Genomic DNA, 23,337 nt, shown 5'->3' on the forward strand with positions numbered 1-23,337 from the left:
TTGAAAGCCAGACTGCAGGGTAGTAAGAGAGACTGGGTCAGGAAGTTTACGACCTAAACAACCATCAGCCTCTCGAGCTGTCGTGCTTTAGAATGTAGTGTGGAAGTTGAGCCACACATAGGTTAACAGTGCTGTGTCACACCATTAAATTCTATTGCTTTTTATGACCTTCTCAATCTGTCCCCAAGGACAGACTGAAAGAATGCTGCGAGAGATCTGACAAGAAACAAAAAAGATGAGTAAGAGATGCAGCAAGTGGAGGAAGGTGAGATGAAAAATGTGAGGAAGAAGCAGAGGGAAAAAAGACAAAGAGAATAAAAAGAAACCTTTCCAGCCAAGAAAGAAAAAGTCCTACACCGCCCCCCCACCCAACCCGACAAGAGCTCTGTGTGCTGTGATTCTGACAGAGTAAAATGAGGCCAGCTTTGATTATGCCTCTCTACACTATTAAAATGGAGCTCTGCATCAGACACACAACATTTTATGGAGTAATGCACAAATGTGGGCCATGGTACAGCACAAGAACAAAGGCTGTGGTTGAAATGTTCCTACAGGAGCTAATTGCAGTATTAGTGGTCCAGACCAGAGGAGGAAGAGGAGAACAACACCACTACTAATTAAAAGTAGTAAAGCTTTTCCCAACTGAACAGAAGGAAAACACAAAATTTAAGCAAAGAAAATAGAAAAGGCAGGAAAAGGGTGGAAGGAATGACTGAACTGTGAGTCAGTGAGTTCATGTTAACTATGTCTATGTACTGTATGTGAGGGTATATGGGGAGTATGTACGTGTCCATGAGTGCTTTAAATGACTCTAGTATCTTTATAGATAATCCAACCCCATCTACAACAAGTTTTTGACTGCAAAAATTAAACTGATAACTTTTTTATTGATAATAATGAAATTCCTGGACAATAAGCCTTAATCAGTTCTATGGTAATGGTTAACACATTCACCTGACACATGAAAGGTCCCTGGTTCAAATATTTGAGAACACAAATCCTGGGAGGGTTGCATCTGTATGTGCTGCAAAAACCTGTGCTAATTCAAATATTTGGATCTGACTACTGTGGTGATCCTTTGCAAACGAAAGAAGCTATGGAATCAAAGTCAATCATAATATTTAATGGTTTGGTGTGTATATGAAACGTTTAAAAAAAAAAACCTGTTAATAAATGGCACGCAAATTTTATTACTTATATTACAGAATGATGCTAGCTTTAGGTGGCATTAAGTGTAACGTGCAGTAATAAGTGGTTTAGAATTTAATATTGTGATTACTGAAATGCAAATGACACTGTAAGGAAATTTATGCATGAAATTTAACTGGAAACTGACTTAATATTCAAAGACATTAGTAAAAAAAATGTTTTGCTTTCACAGCTCTTTAAACAAACAGTAAAACATCTCTCTGCACACACCTGTCAGTGGTAACACAGGTGTCATTACCAAACCAGCAATCCACCGCACTCATGGTTTATCAATTTTCACAATTCTACAAAATATAACTGAAGGTTGGTAAAACACCGGAAAGCTTTTAAAATGACAAAAAAACAACAACAACAAAAAAAAACAACACATTACTAATATAAAGTAACATAAAACAAGTCATTACGACAACCCGTAGATTACATTTTAGCAAACTATGCCACGTTAATCCTAGAACTTCTGACACACCCACATACTGTAACAGTTTTTGTGGGCAGAAAAACGGTTTATTTTTGCCGTATATTCTCAGCTCAGTGTTGTGAGGAAACGCATATGGGAAAAATGTGCATAAATGCAAAGCTTCTGCAACTTTACTGAATAGATTATTCAGTTAATTTAGTGACTGAAGACTTCAGTTTTCATCATATTTGATAATATAACAACTTTTAAATACATGTACATACATGTACTTTTTTTTTTAAAACAAGTGTAAAGCTAGTTACATAAAGGTAGAAATGCAAACTTTTTATTAATAATATCCCAATTTTACTTTGTTAATAAATTGAAGTGTACGTGTGCAAAGCAGTGAAAGTCTCCTTTCAGCTATGGTTACTGGCTGATTATGTGGAACCGTAACAGAAATTGATGAAATCACAAAGGGGGAAAGCAGCTCTAATTCTCCATTTCCTCTCTACATTTTTTTATCTTTATCTTTCTCTCTCGGTGAAATCATGTCCGACCACCCATGAGAAAATAATGAGGCTTCTTCATGCAAAGAAATCCAAACTGTTGGGTGCTTTGACTCTGAAAGGCTCACTGTATCTTTCTCAATCAGGCTAGTTTTTCCACCCTTCAGGTCCTCCTTTCCTGTATCCACTTTCTCCTACCTGGCTCTTCCTCTTGTCCTCTCTCCTCCAATTAACTTCAATCACCTAACCCCCTTCCTTCCCTCGACCATCTGATCGCCCTGTTGCCTCTGAACCATGTTGCATGCTGTGGTCTGTTGTCATGACGGGAGGTCAGCGGCTGGCACATGTCCAGTACATACAATCAGACATGCTGTTTGCACTGACCCGAACAGACGTTCTTACATGTACACAACACATGGTGTAGAATTACAAGAGTATATAATACCACAGAAACACTGCAGAGGAAACAACAGCTGTCTGAACCACTCTAGAGCTCTGAAATGTCCTTCAGTCGGCCATATTAACAGATACATTCACTGTCATGTTAAAAAATGCAGCATAAAAATTAGATACCCCATTTTAATTGTGCATGGCGACATCATAAAATCACTGTCTTTGAAACTGCTTCTTTGTAGTACACTTTCTATATAATAAGAGTGGTCCGAAGCCTCTTTTTCACTGAAAATCTGTGGCATACATTTTTATTTTCATTGCATCCTAGCTTGTGTTATTATTATGTCAGTGCGCACAAAGACAATGTCAACATTGGCATTTTTTTTAACCAAATTAGAAATTGCATTTTAAGAACGACATTGTGCGCGTCCGGCGCTAAAACAAATAACCGGTGCTTGAGTGTGTGTATGTTTCTGATTGCATGTGTGTGTCCAGGTCTACCGCTGTGACACCTGACGAAGCCCCTGATCCGAATCACAAGCGCCCGATTGGTTTGAGAGTGGGGCTCAGGTGCATCGCATTGAACTGAGGAGAATACTGCAGGGATCTGGGATTCCCTGCTCTGCCAGACACACATACAGAGGCATACACGCACATCCGCACAGAGAAAGGAACACACACACAGTCATACACAAAAGTGACTTAAATTCTAAAGGCAAACCATTTGGGGGCTATGTATAAATCAATCCCAGGCAAACTATACACCTGCAAAAACTGCACCCAGCTTGTGTACCTTCTCCAGCTGTACCCCTTGGAAGCGTGCAAATCCAGACGGGGAGCCGAGAACAAAGCTACATTTCCATTTCTCCATCTATTTAGTGAAAAACAGCTCAAGTGCTGAAATGATAAGTTGATTAATATATTAAGAGATTGACTGAAAATCAGCAGCAAATTAAATAATTCCATCATTAAAGTAATTTCTCAAGCAAAGCTTGATTGGAAATGGAATTGAATTGGGTTTTGGACTGCTGAAGGGACAAAGCAAGCGACTAGGAACTCTGATTGGCTAGATATTAACGACAATGATCATCAGTTGCAGCTCCTAATAGCTCATACTTAGACCTCATACTGGACAACCTGCAAAAGCTACCACAATTAAATGCCAGTTAGGGTAACAAAAAGAAATCACCCGAGGAGAACAGAAACACATTTCTTTCAGCTGTTCAACTTAAATTTCGCCTTTCTCACCATTTTCTGCTCACAGTTGTTAAGCTATTATCAACTGATTCTTGCCTACAAAATAGTCAAGGTCATATGGAGACAATTCACAGCCCTGAGTCCAGACTGCACCAAAACACACACATTAGAATCCGTAACGATTCTGTGTAATAATATTTCTATTATCTTATGCACCAGTTCCACCGTGTGAGACAATAGACTTTTTCACTCTTCGCCCCTTTCTTCTCTGATTTGATTCATTTCCTTGAGCTCCAGTGTATTGACCTTTCCAGCTTATCTTTTCTGCTCCTTTCCTGTATCTCTTCATCCTTACTTTTCCTCCTATTTCTGCTATCTCTGCCTACCTCTCATTTAAGTTTTCTTTCATGGCATACTGAACCAAGGAGGTGTGCACAATCGTTTTTCACAGATAACGTGATACCCAAATTTGTAAACACGCCACACTCGTCAAATTCAGACACCATATCATGCTCCCTGCCAGGATTCATGGTCATTGTTTGATGGCCCTAATAGTGAGCTGAGTTGTTCCACCAACATTATCTTCACTTATTATTCTGCGACTTTACGCTACGTGCTTTCTTCTCATAGATGTGTTTCTTTTGTTTTCTGTGAGGCGAGACGAGTTTTTCCCTCAAATATGATTAGAAGAACCAACACAGAGGCAGACAAACCTTTGAAAATAAATCTTGCTTTTGACACAAGCAGAAAATGCCACTCTCTATTTAACTTCAACTATAGCTCTGGCATTCCAGTGATTCAGTATGAAGTGGCTTGATCAGACACACTCGCATCACTAAGCAAGTGAAGATTTTTTTGACTTTGCAGAAACACACAACACATCAGTGCTTATATATAAAAGTGAAAATTTTCTCAGTTTGTTCTGTTTTCAGAGTAATGCTGGAACATATATGTTTGCATCTAAGCATTTATTGTGAAGATTTTATCAGATAAATGACTTTAAACATGCTCAAATAAAAATAAAAGGCACCACAGACAGGTTTTGCTTGAGTTTTCGCCAGCCACTTCATCCACTACCAAAAACATGCGTGCTCTAATCTGGATTTTAATCACAGCGGCACAGTGCCTGTGCTTGAGTCACAGCTTTTCAGCTCTCAAACTAAAAATAGGGTGCTATTTTTCTAATCATAAAGTAATGGCCCGTGAATTCGACTCTATATGCGTACAGGTGTGTTTGTCTCTCTCTTTCTGTCTCTCTCGCACACAGAGTGATAGTTCATTCACAGTTCATTGGGACCTGGGCTAATTGGCAGTAATGGGTTCTTGTGCTGGGGGAGGGGAATGGTGTGGGGATCTATGGGACTCGTGTTTGGCAGTTTCTCCAAATACCACTCCACTTAAAACAGACTGGTTAACATTAGTTTTCACTCTCTCACTGTCCTATAGAAACAAGGGTGTGTGTAAGTGTATGTGAGCATGATCGTGAGCAGTTGCTTCACTTTTTTTCCCCCCAACAACAAAATTTTGATTTTCTTTTATTAATGATGGGAATCTATTATATCTTGGCTGTTGTGCTATACAAAGCTAGCTGGTTCTATGCAGTGAGGCAAGGGAGTAAATGTATGAGATGACGATACCGTATATTTAATGCATTATTTTCAAATGAACTGGTTTTGTATTTAATGTAATACACATCTGGGAAGCTAAGCGTTACTTCCAGGCTTGTGTGTGGCAAAGCGTCACCGAAGCAGTGACTTGCACTAATGTAAATTACACCTACCAGCTCTGTGCCACAGTTTCATTCCATCCATGCACATGCTGGATAACTCATGCTTTGTCAAGCTGGAAATTTCCCATTAATTCCACCCAAACACACTATGCACAAAGGCTTTTCCCCCAGTAAGCATGATGTTCATTATGCTTAGTGTGGGAATGCCCCCCACCCCACCCCTGGTAATAGATTGAACTGTGGATACGACGAACGGTGCTCACTAATTTGACTTGAGTAAGTGGGTGACAAATAGTCCAGCCAGAAATCAATGAGGGAAATTATGTATACACAGAGGAAGGAGAGACATGAGAAGAGAGTCCAATGCAAATGACTGTATACACTGACAAAGAACGAAAACATACACACTCTAAGTCATGCAAACACAATGCAAACCAAATCAGTATCCCAACAAATCCTCTATTAAATAGTGTGTACTTTGCATCAGTACAATCTAATAACATAGAGAATACAATAATATTCCTACATAAATTATTAATGTAGTGCATAATCTTGTTATCTTGTCACCCCCTTCATAACATGTAGGGGAGCAGCAGCAAAAGTGAAACATAAATAAGCATTATAATTGCATTTTTACTAGTTTAAGTGAATAACTAGAAAACCAAATATTGTGTCATTTTCTTTCTCTCAGCAGAATGCTTTAAGGCTTGTGGATACAGGTGAGAGTGTGTTGCAAATATGATTCCCACCCTGACCAGGACGGACAAGATCAGAAATGAGTAGATCAGCGGAATAGCTCAGGTTGAGTAGTTTGGAGACAAGTTTAAAGAGGCAAGGCTGAGATGGTCTGAACATGCGTGGTGGGGTGGAGGGACAGTGAATATGTTGGATAAAGGAAGACCACAGAGCAGATTCATGTACCCAGTGGAGGAGAACATGCAGAGAGTTGGTGTGACAGATGCTACAGGATGACCTACACGACGTGCTGTAGCTTCCAAAAGGAAGCAGGTGAAAGAAGTTTTAGATACTAATATGATTTTCAAAACTTTAGTCACTTCTATGGTACCAAGTCATAACCTGTATACTGCATCTTGCATGCCACATAGCTGCTCAAAGATGTGAAATAAACTAGTCCAGATAATTAAATAACACACAGTAGCAAAATATAACATATAGACATAGTTTAATATTCAAGCTGTGGGACAGAAAGTGTAAATTAGTAAGTAACAACACTATTCAACCAGCCTGATTCCAGTGGGTTTTTTTTCTCTCTCTCTCCCCCCCCCCCCCAAACTGTGAGGAGTTCAGGCTAAATTGAGCTGTCTCGTTGTCTCCCTCCATATCTTTAAGGAAGTGGTCAGCCAGCGTATTTTTTGGCTCTGGGCAGCTCTCAGTCAAAAGGGCTGTTGGTGATGTTGTGGCTGCTTTCCAGTGAAGAAGATTGTAGTAAAGTGGGAATCATTGGGATGTAATCCAACACTGCTCTACACAGAGCAAAACCAACCTGCAGGAATTCATTAAGAGTGGGCCACTTGTGAGGCTGTCAAACATACGTGCTTACACACAAGCTCACACAAACCACAAATCCTTTGTAGATTGCCACCAGCAACATTAATGCCCCACAAACATATCGGCATTTGCAAGGACACAAACACACAACATAACTGGTGTCTCCAAAGGGAGTCCTGCCCCTTGCTAAAGAGTTGTAGACCTCTCTTTGCGGGCATTACCACACAGCTTGGTGGACTGCTCTTAGAGTAAACACTCACAGACATATTGCCCACACAAACACAATGAGGAGATATCATGTCCACATAGAGCAGGGGTGCCCAATCCCGGTCCTCGAGAGCTACCGTCCTGCAGCTTTTAGATGCATCCTTGTTCCCACACACCTGAATCAAATGAATGCCTTGTTATCAGGCCTTTGCCAAACATGATGGCATGCTGAAGAGGTAATCAAACCATTTGATTCAGCTGTGTTGGAGTAGGGATGCATCTAAAAGCTGCAGGACGGTAGCTCTCGAGGACCGGGATTGGGCAGCCCTGACATAGAGCATTAAAAGAAGAAATCTGAGGAATGTGATGAAAAACACTATGGCTGACATTAACAAAATAAAAAGTTGTGTAGCGACTTTGACTTTGACTAGTCAAAGTCAGCTTTACTGTCAAAAACAATATGCACAGATCATGCACAGGAATTTGAAATTGCAGTGCTCCAACAGCCCTCAGAGTTACACTAGAACAACATAAAGTTACAAAGACAATACAATACAATCGTATAAAAACAACAGTGCACAACACAATCTGAGTGTTTGTGGGCAAGAGTTCATGTGCGAGTTGGGTGGGGGAAATCAGTGAAAGTGGAGGTTCAGAGTTTTGTATGTTTGAGGGGATGGGTGGGGGTAGGTGAATTACAATTGTTCCATATGAAATATTAACTAATAATCAGATTGCCTGGTGTTTTATAGCCAATAGTGGATCATGAAATGTGCAGATCATCATTTTTAATATGTTTTTATGCTGTACCGTTTATCTTTCACGATTTTCATTTAATGATTTGTGAAGTTAAGAAACCTGAGCCACTGAAGTTGTTGGCTAACAATAAAAAAACAAAAAAAACAAAACGATTCTTTCCAGTCCATAATAAAACAGCAATTGTAGCCCCACCAGCAGTGTAATGAAATAAATGAAATAATAACACTTAAAGAGTCAAAGAATGCATTACGGAAAAGTCTCAAAAGGTTAAAAAACTGCTGTTGTGCAGCAGAGAGGCAATACTTGGGTGCTTTTGCACAAATTTATTATACCACCACCCAGTGTAAGGTTTACACTGCAGCTGCCCTGAAATTCACAGTACTGCTACCAAAATCATTTTTATATTTCTATAAAGTTTAATATGTCCAAGCTCTTGAAATTAAAATGATATTTTGAATGTTAAAATATAATTACTGCTGTCATCTGCAAACTTTCAAATTTACTGTTTTACATAGAAAAAGAAAAAGATAGTAATGCACATTATCATTTTTTTGATTAAGATGCAGAGTTACAGTTATTTACTTGAAATACGAAACATTAGTTTTAGTGGTTGAATGTTATGCTTGATTAATTTCTAACTTCCCAGAGAAGTACAACGTGTCAGCTCAAATTTGGGTTTAAAAACGTTAAATCAGTTTGTTATTTTCCTAATAAATGACATAATTGATGGTTTTAAACATATTTTTGACAGATTCTGAAAATATTTATGTTTTCATGACAGGTGGCCTAATAAATATGTTGCCCTGTACAAACAAAACCGTATCTATGCAGTAATGTATTAGACTGTACGACAGCACTACACTGATAGAACTCACTGCATCCTTATTTTTGCAAAAACATCAGGCAGATGTGATCCATATAGTGTCTGTTAATGTTAACCAAAGAACATGACAATTCCCTTACTACAATACTTTACCTTGGTGACAAATTAAGATTAATTACTCCTCTTGTGTTTTGCAACCAAATTATTAATTAAATCAGCGCAAACTGGTGACACTGATGATCTGTGGTGTGTGCACACCTGTGTGTGGCTGTTTCGGTGTCTCTTCTAAGGCAGAGCACTGCAGAATCTCTCCTGTTGAAAAACTTGCAGTGCAGTCATCTTTGCTTACTATTCCCATGTTTTTCCTCACCCCCTCTATTCTCTTTCAGCGGCCATCATTCAATGAACCATGCTCACTGTACCCGATTTAAAGTCGCTACGTCTGAGCTTTACACTCCTAGGAGGGCAGAGGCAGAGGAGTGTTCCCTGCTTCCAAGGCAGCAACACAAAGAGCCAGTCAGAACAAGACAGCTAGCTGGTTCACAGCTTGCAGAGAGCCACCAGTACTGGTCTAAAGGGCTCAGTAATGAGCACCATTCAGCTCCCGCAGTCAGGGGATGTGAGCAGAAAGGCTGGAAGGGTGAGAATATTATAGAAGGAGAGAGATAGAAACTACAGCGAGGAAAGAGGGAACATAATGAGAATAAGAGAGTATGAAAGAGAGCTGTTGGGTCCATAGCCCAATTCACTTTTGAAAATGATGGTTTATTTCCCTGTTCAGCTGTTGAACACACTTCAAAAAGCCTTCTGGGGGCTCTGACTAGAGACTGGACCTCTACTAGTCCTCTTGCCCAGGCTCGAAACATTCTGGCCAGTTGTGGCCTGCATCTCATGGAGGAGAAGGAGGCTCTCTATTCTGACCCGAATGGAAAGGCAACGGGTAAAGAAAGTGTGCTGGGAAACAGAACTGTCACATTAACACATAAATAGATGAAAGAGAAGACATGCATGACTATACAGACACACACATAGCCACACACACAGACCGGATCCTGTAAAGTTAGGTCAAGCAACAGACCAGAGCTATGCAACAAACTCTCAGCTCCATAAATGCAACAACACTGTGAAAGCAAAAGCCAGGTCAGCCAGTAAGAGGACCGGCTCTCCAAGTAGGATGCAGACAGTGGAAGCTGAGGTCAATGGGTTTACCTAGCAGGAGGTTAGAGAGGAAAAGTGAGTGAGTATCTGAGAATTTCAAATGACAAGAAGAGGAGAGGAGTCAGAAAAGAGAAGATATTTATGCCATAAGCAAACAGCATGCCACTGCACCAAAAACAACATATCCTTCAAAGAGAATGGGAAAATGTGGAAGCTGAAAGAGATTTAGAGGTCGGTTTAACTTGATGTACAGTACATATGCCACGTGTGGATGGATGTACTTATGCTATGGGCCTAAGAGGCGTAAGAGAAGAGGAAGCAAAAAACTTAGCTAATGGGGTATCAAGAGACCCAGAGAGAGAGAGCAAGAAAGCAGAGAAAGAACATTTAAAGGATGGGGAACATTTTTTTCCATCAATTATTAAATGCTTGAAGGAATGATAAGTAATGCAGATAAAAATCATAGACCACAGTGGACTTCATTAATTACATATCTTGTTTTTTCCTGTTCTTTAGTTAGTGTAATGTTGATGTTATAATATGATATAATGCCCCAAAGACAAAACATAAACAACAAGCAAACTGATTCACAAGTGTCTTTAGTCAATCTGTGACAATAAACATTAAATCCAGGACGCTGTCACCCAACTAAAGGTCACACTTTTCTTTTCTTTTTGTGCTTCTCATGCTTTTCTACAAATCAGAAAAAGGAAGCACAACCACATCCAAGCATACTACTGGGATGCGGAATTTGATCCTTCTCTGTCTCTCTTCCACAGCATGTCTTTTATCCTGTCTTCCTTCTCTCACCCCAACCGGTCGCAGCAGATGGCCCCGCCCCTCCCTGAGCCTGGTTCTGCCGGAGGTTTCTTCCTGTTAAAAGTTAGTTTTTCCTTCCTCTTGATCATAGCGGGTCATATGATTGTTGGGTTTTTCCTCTGTATCTATGAAGCACCTTGAGGCAACTTTTGTTGTGATTTGGCGCTATATAAATAAAATTGAATTGAATTGAATTGTTAACATTCCCAAGCAGCTGCAACACCTTGCTTGCCACTGCAGAGGCAAGAAGGATGGAGGGGATGGAAAAAAGATTGGGAGCAAACATTAGAGTTTTTAAAAATGTAATAAAAATCACACTCTACAATGATACCTCCACAAGAAAAGGAGGTTATTGACAACCTTTAAAGACTGAACCCTCTGCTAAAATTATAACACACTTCTGTACAGGGAGACAAATAACTAACCTAATTCACTCCATGGGGTCCAACTCGTAAAATGGAAGAGGGGGAGGAGATTGCAGTCGATCATCTACCTTCACAATACCTCTGTAACATTTCAGGCTGGCTAGATAGGAAACAAATCCATTCAGAGAGCACCACAAAGGACAAAGAGGAGTAAACACTGCAATGGTGTGGCAACAATTTCACGATTCAGTTTGCAATCAAGCCGAACCTGCGCAATGCCCTGATTTTGTTTCCATATTTGTTGATACATTATTACAAATGCAAGGAGAGCTTCTGTTAAAATTAAAGGTTGGAGGCTTGAACCGTACATTAAAAGTTATAAACGTTAGCGCTGTGTCATATCAAACCATCCACCAGTAATACAGGAATACCTTTTTACATGACCAAAAATGTCATCTTGCAATGACATATCGGCACCATGTGTTAAGGTTTCCTAGAGCGCACAACAATGACACAAACCCAAACATGTCTGGGAGTGACGTGCCAGCCTCCGATGTTGATTTAGTACTGAAAAAGGGAGCTACTTCAGCAACCTCCAGCAAACCACAGTACTTTGCAAAATGTGCAAGAAATCTGTTCCTGCTGAAGGTGGAAATAACAAACTTGTGTCACCACTTGAGGCAAAAATACACCACTGAGTACAACCAGGCTAGGAAGGCAAGCTAGGAGGAGATACTAGCAGATGTGATGTGCGACCCAAATGTAAATAAATGAGTCAACCGAGCATCACTGGAACACTGGCTCGTTAGAATATAACAGGAAACGCAATCGGTGGATGGAAATTACTAATGTGGTTATATAGTGGGAAAAGGAGGGCTTTAAGCGAAATACAAAATCCAAGGTAGAAAATATTTTTCAGTTTGATTACGTGACAATAACGTACTGTTGTCAAGTTAAAGGGTTAGGTTACTTTAGTTGTTGTTGTGTTAAGCAATTATTTTAGGCTTTTACTTAATATTTCAATGGTGAATACTATGAAGGTTAATTTTGTGCTCACATAAGGATGTAACATACCCCCCATTTTATAGCAAATTTTCTTGAGATACTGAAATAATCTGAAAACTTGATGTAATCTTGAGGATAATTACCCACTCTTAGTATATGTTGGTCTCTTCAATTTATTTGTGAAGTTGTGTTGCTGTTTTGAATTCAGAAGTAGCCATATTTGGACAAGGAAGTATAGTTATCAGGTACCTCACTGTGTTACCAAGCTGCATACCTACAGGCTTACCTACTAATTAGTGCCAAGAATATAGAAATTCACTCACCCAAATATAAGCACAATCACCTTGGTTTGGCTGTTAGTACACTCGTTGCACAGCAATCAAAATAATTTGCCCAATAATTCCATTAGAGACGCTTGAAAAAGCAGCAACACCACAAGTGATTCAGTGAGTCAGATTAGGTGAGATGAGGCATAGCAGATCGCTATTGGCTACAGAAGCCTCCTTGGCTTGTACTTGTCAATCAAAATAGCCACAACCCCAATAATAACCTTAAGGCATAAGAATTAAAATAGTTGAGCTATAAAACAACTTACCACTACACAGTTATAAAGAATGGGGAATTTAGCTAAAAATCTTGTCAGTGCCAGGCTGTGAACATCTTTATTTTTGCTGTATATTTGCATTTTATCATGGAGTCTATGGAGACTGACTCATTCTTAGAGCCTGTCTAAAGTGGCCATTCAAAGACCTGCTCTTTTTTGCCACTTCCCACACTGGCTTTTTTTTTTTTCCAGTCCTTTTCAGCCTCTTGGTTGGAGCCTTAGATAAATTTAGCTTGACTGTTTGAATATTAGCATTTTTCATTGCACAAAACCTCCATTTGAATGACGACACCTTTACACATTCTTGTGTGCAGCATTGAGTCCAGGGTGCTTTTCTACACAAGCGTGTAAAAACACATTCACAAACTCTCATCTATACTCTATGTGTGTAAGGAAGAGCACAAAGCAACAGAGGGTAGATGACAATGTCCTTCGTCAGACCCTTTGCAACATACATGGGCTGCTTAATGCAGTCACTGGCAGCTGTTGTGGATGAGCACTCCATCTCACCTCTTCCCTCTCTCTACCCCTCCATCCCTCGCTCCAGCCATCATTATCGCTGCCACCAGATAGCAATGATGCAGGGAAAATTGTGGAGCGGTCCCAACATCCCACATCCGCTACCAGAGAGAGAGCAAGACGGGTGGGTGAGGGAGGATGCTCAGAGAAAATCAACATACAGAGAAGAGAGGGATTGTGAGTGCTGAGAGTAAGGGGGCAACAAGAACTATTGAACAGAAGGAGATGTAGTGAAGAGGGAAGGGAGAAGGATAGACAGACTGACAGACAGGGAGAGAGAGAGGAAGAGAGATTATAGTTGTTATGGGACTGATGTGTAATAAACTGCATGAAGGAGCCTTCAGGGAAACATTTTCTACCTCAACACACAACATCCCCAGGAAGAACACACACACACACACACACACACACACACACACACACACACACACAAGTTTGAACTCTGTGTGACTCATAACCTTATTCATATTTATGAGTATCCAAACACCAGCAGAGTGCACAGATAACGAAAAGTTTGGTGGAGTTTTACATTGTGTCAGTCTGGTTGATTCATGATTTTTGGGTTTCAAAAGGTTGCAAAATGAGGCACTGCCAGTTAACATGCAGAAATGAATTGTGAATTTGCTTCTTTAAGCACAGTGTTGCTGAGATTTGGCAAAAATGCATACCACTCACAGCGGTTGTGAAAACAAACCCAAAATAACTGATTTTATCTTGTTAGCTTAAACCACACAAACCACACCAGCATTTTATTGATACAAAAAGAATAAAAACCTTTGTTACATAATCAAGTTTCAGAACTCCAAATAAAATACAAATTCATATTTCTATGCATGAATCTCGGAAGTTTTGCTCTGTACTTTTATTTTGAAAATACAGCGTTCGTTTTAGTCTCAGAAACACAATTATGCAGACTGTGTCTATGTGCATTTGTTTAACAAACACATAATCACTTCTACTGTGTTGGTTATGACTGCACAGTCAGTCTTTACATTTGGCTCTTGTGTGGCTACACAGCTGTTTGCTTTTTTGCTACAGATTTGCAAGCTGGCATTAACTACATGAACACCATCTACCCTATCAACTGACATCCACAGGAAGAAGAGCCCTCTAAAATACCAACCATACAGTAAGTAATAATTTAAAGGACAAGATGAATAAACACAAATAAATCATATAGGGTACACTAACGTGATTTGGGGTCAGCTCAGAAGTGCAAGCATTGTCCTAGGACCAAAATAATTACAAGGGAAGGTGCAGATGAAGGAGCACAGTGGCCACCGTCACCAAACTACAACAATCTTGATTAATTTAAGGATGTACGAGCAGCAACAATCAATTTAGTCACACAGGGACATGAAATTCTATCTAGGTGTGTTGTGAACTCTGTCTTTCTTTCTCGTCTGCCTTTTTCCCCTCTACTTGATCTTTCTCACTGCCTCCATCTCTAATTCTTTCTCCCGATGGACCATCCATTAAATATCAGCAGGGTTTTTGAGCAGTAGGAAAATCAATGGCTCAGTCTCCGTTAAACACCAGCGATTTTTAGATTCATTTTAAACATGTGGTTTTTGTGAAGATTTCATTGATGACACTTTATTCACATCTTGTGAATAAAAGTGAGCAAAGGCCAGAGATGGGATGGGAGAATGGGAATCCTGTGGCAAACTGGGAAAACTGTTAATTTCTCAGATAAAGAAAGAAAAGGGAAATAACAGCAAAAAATGATACTGTGTTTACAAGAAAATCATAGGAGAGGAGGTTCAATTTTTTAAGAAGGCTCTTCTCTTCTTCCAGTTTCCTCACTTTTCTCCCAACCTATTTTTTGGAGATTACAGCACATTGTATCTGCCAGTGGAGACAGTAGCAACACGTTGCCATGACCCAAATACAGCAGTGTGGTGCGATGATTGGCTAAGAGAAGGAGCAGGGGTGGGGGTGTAGTGTTCACCACATCAGCAGTAGCACCTTTGAAATTCAAACATTTATACAAGCAAGAAATGGACCAAATTCTTTTATCTATCTGTCCCCCCCACCCCCACCACCCCATTTCCTGTCCCCATCATTCCTGTCACTCACCTGTTACTCTGCCACCCAACTTTCTCCTTCTCCTCATCTTTCCCTCTCGATATTTCTATATTTTCAGTCTCAGCTCCCATCTTTCTTCCTCTCACATATCTACACTGAGTTTACTCAAAAACAAGAAGGATGAGCGATAGAGTGACAGAGAGAGATAGAAAAGAACAAAGCAGAGTCATCCATTGTTAATCAAAGCAGTAGCATAAAATAGTGTGGTACTGCAAGTCAAGCCAGCATAAGCCAACACACTTGCACCCTCTGATGTTAACTGCAGCTTGGAATTCTTACGGTCTCTTAATATACTCAGCATGCCCGCTTCCATCAGCATCTCATTAGACAATGAGGTGATTAGAAATCTACACTTGGCTGCAGCAGTCTTTAAGCTGTGGACATGTCCATAAATGTAAAGGAAAGAAATGCATCCTGACTCTTTAGTATTTCTGCATGGGTATAAAATATAAGCACATGTTTAGTGTTTATATTTTAGTGTGTTTAAGTATTTCCATGACATTAATGCACTCATACCTAATGCAGCCAGACTAACTCTCTCCCATCAACTTAAATAGCGTCATTTCATAAATGTAGTGGGGTGGGTTATAGTCGAATGTACTACATTTCATCTTTATTTGCTCAAGAAACTATATAACCAATAAACGCAACACAAGTGCAAGCTGCACAATATGGGGATATTAAATAGATTTAGTGAATATTAAATGTAACTTAAGGCAATTGGCTTGTTCTGCTTCAACAGGGTTGATCCTTAACTTACGTGCCTTTAGGGAATTCTCTCAGAAACGGATTCTTCATTCTTATACTGTTCAATTTATTTGATATAGTTTAGTGTTGTCATTTTAGATACTGGTCTGGAATGTGACTGTCAGATATCCCTAAATACCGAGAAAACACAGCATCACTCACTGTAACTAGAAAGTGCATTTTCTGAAGAAACTGCAGTGTGAATGCTTGAATCTGAATGTATGCATTGAAATGAAATAATTACTGAATTTAAGTTAAAAATTTTGAATGAGATTAAAAAAAACAAAAAAAAAAACCCGAATTTAACCTGAAAACAAAAGTGCTGAACTGCTAAAAGCTGAAGGTTACACAGAAGAAGGAGTTGGAAAAAAACTGAAAATGTTTTAAATGTAAATTAGAAAACCCTAAGAAATGAGAAAAGAACATTTAGAGTCAGAAAACATCTGAATGAATATTAAAAGGTCATATTCTTTGAATCACTGAATGACTCAAATGTGATCCCTCCACTTTGATCCACACAGTTTAAAAAGTTTAAATGCCTGAGCTTTGAAAGATACGGTGTTGGAAAGAGAACAATAATGGCGACAATTTGAGGGTAAAATGATGGCTGTAACACTGTGGACACAGCAGCAGTTGAAAGAGAAGTGCTTAAGATGGATCTTGGTACAGTGGCAGGCAGAGCTCGTTAAGCAGGCAGGTGTGAGCCTGGTTGCTATAGTGACCGCACCCAATGGCTCCATACACACGTACACAGACATGCGCCTCACTTTTGCTGCTTAAAATGAACAGAAAAGTCAGGCCGAAACAAATCGCTCCCAAATGAAAAGTAAAAGTCGTATTGACAAAATTCTTTCACCGTGAGCGACAGCAATGTCTAGTCTACCTAATTCTCAGTTTTCATGCCTGTGGAGCTTATTATATGGACGTGGTGACAGTGGAAAGACACCATGCTCTTCTGATTTTCAAACGAACCTTCTGAGCCATTTTAACATTAGAGTCTATGGAAGAGTTGGAGGGAGGAGGCTGTGCATTGGTGACATTTATGAAAGAACCATAACACCTAGTACAATAGTAAACACATTGGATGAAAGAGGACAGCCATGGCTACGTTTTGAGGGTAAAATCATACCTGTAGAGCAAACGCTGCGGACACAGCAGCAGTTTTAAAAAAGATTTTAAGATTAATTTTTTTGCTCCTCTCACTCTAGCAGTTAAGCTGCCTCACTCTAGCCCCAACATTCCGTCCCATACACACCCATTATAAACTCTGAAACGGGTGAAAAAACATCATGAAACTTAAACTGGAACTGAAGAAAAAGTATAAAAGATATTGAAAAGATAAATACAAGTTGAATAGTTGAATGTCTTGTCTTCGTTTTAAAGTTTGAATGGTGGCTCTATGTCAATGTATGTGGAAGTAGTAAGAGTTTAAAAATGAGTAAGTTGAATGAGGATTTGAAGGGTCTCCCCATTGAAATACATTATAAATTTTTGTTGAATAAAGTTGAATAAAATTAAAAATATAAATGTTAAAAATATGAAAAATAGAAGCAGTGTTGTCCAAAAGAATAGGAATCTAACGGTGTTTGAATGGTTTTTCTAAGTTGAACGGTTTTGAAGGAGTAGGCTTACAAAAAACGTACGGAAAAATAAAATATAACTAGAAAGTGCATTTTCTGAAGAAACTGCAGTGTGAATGCTTGAATCTGAATGTATGCACTGAAATGAATTAATTGCTGAATTTTGAGTTAAAACTTTTTTAATGAGATAAAAAAAAAAAAAAACAAATTTAACCTGAAAACAAAAGTGCTGAACTGCTAAAAGCTGAAGGTTACACAGAAGAAGAAGTTGGAAAAAAGCTGAAAATGTTTTAATTGTAAATTAGAAAAACCTAAGAAATGAGAAAAGAACATTTAGAGTCAGAAAACATCTGAAATAATATTAAAAGGTCATATTCTTTGAATCACTGAATGACTAAAATGTGATCCCTCCACTTGGATCCACACAGTTTAAAAAGTTTACATCTCTGAGCTTTGAAAGACAAGATGTTGGAAAGAGAACAACGATGGCGACGTTTTGAGGGTAAAATGATGGCTGTAACACTGTGGACACAGCAGCAGTTGAAAGAGAAGTGTTTAAGATGAATCTTGGTACAGTGGCAGGCAGAGCTCGTTAAGCAGGCAGGTGTGAGCCTGGTTGCTATAGTGACCGCACCCAATGGCTCCATACACACGGACACAGACATGCACCTCACTTTTGCTGCTTAAAATGAACAGAAAAGTCAGGCCGAAACAAATCGTTCCCATATGAAAAGTACAAGTCGTATTGACGAAATTCTTTCACCGTGAGCGACAGCAGCTTCTAGTCTACTGAATTCTCAGTTTTCATGCCTGTGGAGTTTATTATATGGACGTGGTGACAGTGGAAAGACACCATGCTCTTCTGATTTTCAAACGAACCTTCTGAGCCATTTTAACATTAGAGTCTATGGAAGAGTTGGAGGGAGGAGGCTGTGCATTGGTGACATTTATGAAAGAACCATAACACCTAGGACAATAGTAAACACATTGGATGAAAGAGGACAGCCATGGCTACGTTTTGAGGGTAAAATCATACCTGTAGAGCAAACGCTGCGGACACAGCAGCAGTTTTAAAAAAGATTTTAAGATTAATTTTTTTGCTCCTCTCACTCTAGCAGTTGAGCTGCCTCACTCTAGCCCCAACATTCCGTCCCATACACACCCATTATAAACTCTGAAATGGGTGAAAAAACATCATGAAACTTAAACTGGAACTGAAGAAAAAGTATAATAGATATTGAAAAGATAAATACAAGTTGAATAGTTGAATGTCTTGTCTTCGTTTTAAAGTTTGAATGGTGGCTCTATGTCAATGTATGTGGAAGTAGTAAGAGTTTAAAAATGAGTAAGTTGAATGAGAATTTGAAGGGTCTCCCCATTGAAATACATGGGAAATTTTTGTTGAATAAAGTTGAATAAAATTAAAAATATAAATGTTAAAAATGAGAAAAATAGAAGCAGTCATGTCCAAAATAATAGGAATCTAACGATGTTTGAATGGTTTTTCTAAGTTGAACGGTTTTGAAGGAGTAGGCTTTCAAAAAACGTACGGAATAAGAAAATATAATAATAACTAGAAAGTGCATTTTCTGAAGAAACTGCAGTGTGAATGCTTGAATCTGAATGTATGCACTGAAATGAATTAATTGCTGAATTTTGAGTTAAAACTTTTTTAATGAGATAAAAAAAACAAAAAACAAATTTAACCTGAAAACAAAAGTGCTGAACTGCTAAAAGCTGAAGGTTACACAGAAGAAGAAGTTGGAAAAAAGCTGAAAATGTTTTAATTGTAAATTAGAAAAACCTAAGAAATGAGAAAAGAACATTTAGAGTCAGAAAACATCTGAAATAATATTAAAAGGTCATATTCTTTGAATCACTGAATGACTAAAATGTGATCCCTCCACTTGGATCCACACAGTTTAAAAAGTTTACATCTCTGAGCTTTGAAAGACAAGATGTTGGAAAGAGAACAACGATGGCGACGTTTTGAGGGTAAAATGATGGCTGTAACACTGTGGACACAGCAGCAGTTGAAAGAGAAGTGTTTAAGATGAATCTTGGTACAGTGGCAGGCAGAGCTCGTTAAGCAGGCAGGTGTGAGCCTGGTTGCTATAGTGACTGCACCCAAGGGCTCCATACACACGTACACAGACATGCGCCTCACTTTTGCTGCTTAAAATGAACAGAAAAGTCAGGCCGAAACAAATCGCTCCCAAATGAAAAGTAAAAGTCGTATTGACAAAATTCTTTCACCGTGAGCGACAGCAATGTCTAGTCTACCTAATTCTCAGTTTTCATGCCTGTGGAGCTTATTATATGGACGTGGTGACAGTGGAAAGACACCATGCTCTTCTGATTTTCAAACGAACCTTCTGAGCCATTTTAACATTAGAGTCTATGGAAGAGTTGGAGGGAGGAGGCTGTGCATTGGTGACATTTACGAAAGAACCATAACACCTAGGACAATAGTAAACACATTGGATGAAAGAGGACAGCCATGGCTACGTTTTGAGGGTAAAATCATACCTGTAGAGCAAACGCTGTGGACACAGCAGCAGTTTTAAAAAAGATTTTAAGATTAATTTTTTTGCTCCTCTCACTCTAGCAGTTGAGCTGTCTCACTCTAGCCCCAACATTCCGTCCCATACACACCCATTATAAACTCTGAAACGGGTGAAAAAACATCATGAAACTTAAACTGGAACTGAAGAAAAAGTATAATAGATATTGAAAAGATAAATACAAGTTGAATAGTTGAATGTCTTGTCTTCGTTTTAAAGTTTGAATGGTGGCTCTATGTCAATGTATGTGGAAGTAGTAAGAGTTTAAAAATGAGTAAGTTGAATGAGGATTTGAAGGGTCTCCCCATTGAAATACATTATAAATTTTTGTTGAATAAAGTTGAATAAAATTAAAAATATAAATGTTAAAAATGAGAAAAATAGAAGCAATGTTGTCCAAAAGAATAGGAATCTAATGGTGTTTGAATGGTTTTTCTAAGTTGAACGGTTTTGAAGGAGTAGGCTTTCAAAAAACGTACGGAAAAATAAAATATAATAATAACTAGAAAGTGCATTTTCTGAAGAAACTGCAGTGTGAATGCTTGAATCTGAATGTATGCACTGAAATGAATTAATTGCTGAATGTTAAGTTAAAAATCTGAATGAGCTGGAAAATACAGAATTTTTAACCTGAAAATAAAAGTGCAGAACTTTTGAAAGCTGATGTTCACACAGAAGAAGTTGGAAAAAGCTAAGCATGTTTAAAATGTAAATAATAAAAAGATGAGTAATGACAAAAGAAAATTTAGAGTCAGAAAATGAATATTAAAAGTTCATATTCTTCTAATTGAAATGAACTTAAAAGATGAACAAACATTCTGCAGAAAATACAAACTTTAATATACAGCATGATGTTTTTCAGACATATACACATGTGTATATCATGTTTAATAGTATTACATACATCAATTTGTTTTGTATGTCATAGAAAATAACATAAAAATCTTAAGTCATATTTTACAGCTTCTTTCTGAAAAGGACTGGTAGAATAAAGAAAAATAACTAAATTAAATAACTAAATAAAAAATAATGAGCAACATATGAAATACATGAAAATTCAACTTTTAAAACCACAATCCTGAACCTTTAAATTGTGTTGGTTTCTTAGAACATGGCTGAACAGCTGTTTCTATCGGTCTACTTAATCTTCTGATCTGTCTACACATCTTTTTATTACTCATTCTTTTTTATGTTTTAATGTAAACAGAGTCCACACAGTGGTAAAAGAGAACTGTATAGAGATTTGTGAGTAAACTCAAATGAAAGCCTAAGGTGGTGACACAGTTTAACACATGCAAATAATCAAATAAACACATTAGTCCTTTTTGTGAACATGGATAAATAAGTATCAATACAGCATTGTTCAGCCATGCCACTAAATGCTTTTTTACACATTGTTTTAACCTGGGCTCAGACACAAAGTCCCAAATTTAGTTAGTCCCTGACTTTGAGTTGTGGTTATGACTAATTATTATACACAAGGCTTTATCTATCTAAACTCTAAGGACACAAATATGAAAAAACCTATACTTACCAGCTGATACCCCACACTACACACTAGGTGTGCCATGTGACCTGAAACTTTGGTACAAAATCATCATAATCATTCTGTTAACACTGTTTTTTTAACACTGTTTGTGTTGCTGTTCAGCAGTTTAAAATGTTTTAGATTGGATTACATGGAATGAATTTGAATTTTCTTGGGGGTTTTTGTATGTGTTTCGTTCTCAGCAGATTTTTTCTTCCATACTGTTGAATTCCAGTTACCACATTTCTGGTCATATGACATCCCAAGTGCCCACTTAAAAAAATCCCTACAGTTAATTCAACATTAAAACAAAATAAAAAAATGTTAAATAAATAAAGGTTTGCTCTGTGATGAAATACTAAATAAGCATACATTGTACAGAGCACTAACAATGAAAACAATCCTTTAGCCTGTTGATCAGAGAAAGGCAGTCATTATGTCCATTTAAAACCTGTAATCACAGAGCACAATGTTTCTGTGAAACTATGAAGTCCCATATGATCCTCATCACGTCCAGTGACTTCAGAGTGGATCCTCCCTGTCATCCGGCCAGTGTTTGATGTGTGGCAAGCAGCACAGAAGCAGGATAGCTGAGGACTTTAAAAGAAGAGCAGAAAACGGGAACATATGTAGTTGTAAATGTAAATATCAGTGATACTTGTCTTGTCAAAGGGAATAAAATAATGAAAATGTTAACTTACACACTCATTTAGAGAGGATCTTGACACTGCACAGAGGAGGCACAGTCAGTCTGACAATGATGGTGATCTCCAGGGATGTTTTCCTGCAGCAACATTCCTGCCAACTGGCCATATGATCCAGAGTAGTTGGTTTGTAATGAACAGAAAGATGTATATGTTAGGTAGTGTGCACTCAGAGCTGGTCCTAAGAAACAAACACATCCTGTAATAAACTGAATACCTGTAGTAGTGCTGCTGCAAATATGAAGCCCTTCTATCATGAGTGGTTTCAAAGAAGGTGTTTTGGAGGCTCGGTCACAGAAACTGTGCAGTCTGTTCAGTCCTGAGTGTCTCAGCTGTGATGGGGATGGATCACAGAGGGAAACACCTGAGTACAGACATTACAATACACTCTAACACTCCTAAGGTCAAGTGAAAACACAATTTAAACACTTTACAAAGAATGAATACATGTTTTCATGGAAATTATGTCATTAACCCTTTTTGTTGTGAGTAAATCTCACCGACTGCTTGTGGGACAAGCTAGAAGGAGGACTTATCACAGAATGTCTCCTGTGCTCCAGATGTGAAGTCTCACGCTCTGATCGTACGGCGATGAAGATGGTGATGATGAAGCCTCTCTGATCTGTGGCATTACAGTTTCTAGCTGCTATGTGCTTCACACTGTTGGATCTTACATGTGAAGCTTGGAGAAGACACAGGAGGACTGTGTCTCTCTTAAAAAAGAAAAAGAAAAAAGGAAACCTAACACCCCCCCCCCCCTCAGCTCCCACCGTAAACCCCCCCCCCCCCCCACCCCCCCACTCAACTCCCCAACCTCACACCATCCAATGTCTATACAAATGTAGGGTATCAGCTGGTAATAGAAAGCAAGTGTTACATATGTACTACTTATGTAACACTGCTGAAACATTTCTGGCCAGAAAT

General features: G+C 38.6%; 1 protein-coding gene and 1 long non-coding RNA gene across 6 annotated transcripts in view; both read right to left on the reverse strand.

Moving 5' to 3' along the window:
* Positions 1 to 23,337, reverse strand: part of brsk2a (BR serine/threonine kinase 2a) — a 224,598-nt gene that overhangs the window by 108,668 nt on the left and 92,593 nt on the right. The gene's annotated exons all lie outside the window — the stretch shown is intronic.
* On the reverse strand, positions 20,648 to 23,161 carry LOC147324407 (uncharacterized). The gene is made up of 3 exons (XR_015130536.1): positions 22,631 to 23,161; positions 22,411 to 22,514; positions 20,648 to 22,306 (listed from the first exon to the last, which is right to left on the reverse strand). It is a non-coding gene; the product is annotated as an uncharacterized LOC147324407 (long non-coding RNA).

This window comes from Aulonocara sp. 'chitande type north' Nkhata Bay, linkage group LG7 (assembly GCF_057382095.1).
Source record: "Aulonocara sp. 'chitande type north' Nkhata Bay isolate Kocher_YH1m ecotype deep benthic linkage group LG7, A_spYH_male_GT1.1, whole genome shotgun sequence".
NCBI lineage: Eukaryota > Metazoa > Chordata > Actinopteri > Cichliformes > Cichlidae > Aulonocara > Aulonocara sp. 'chitande type north' Nkhata Bay.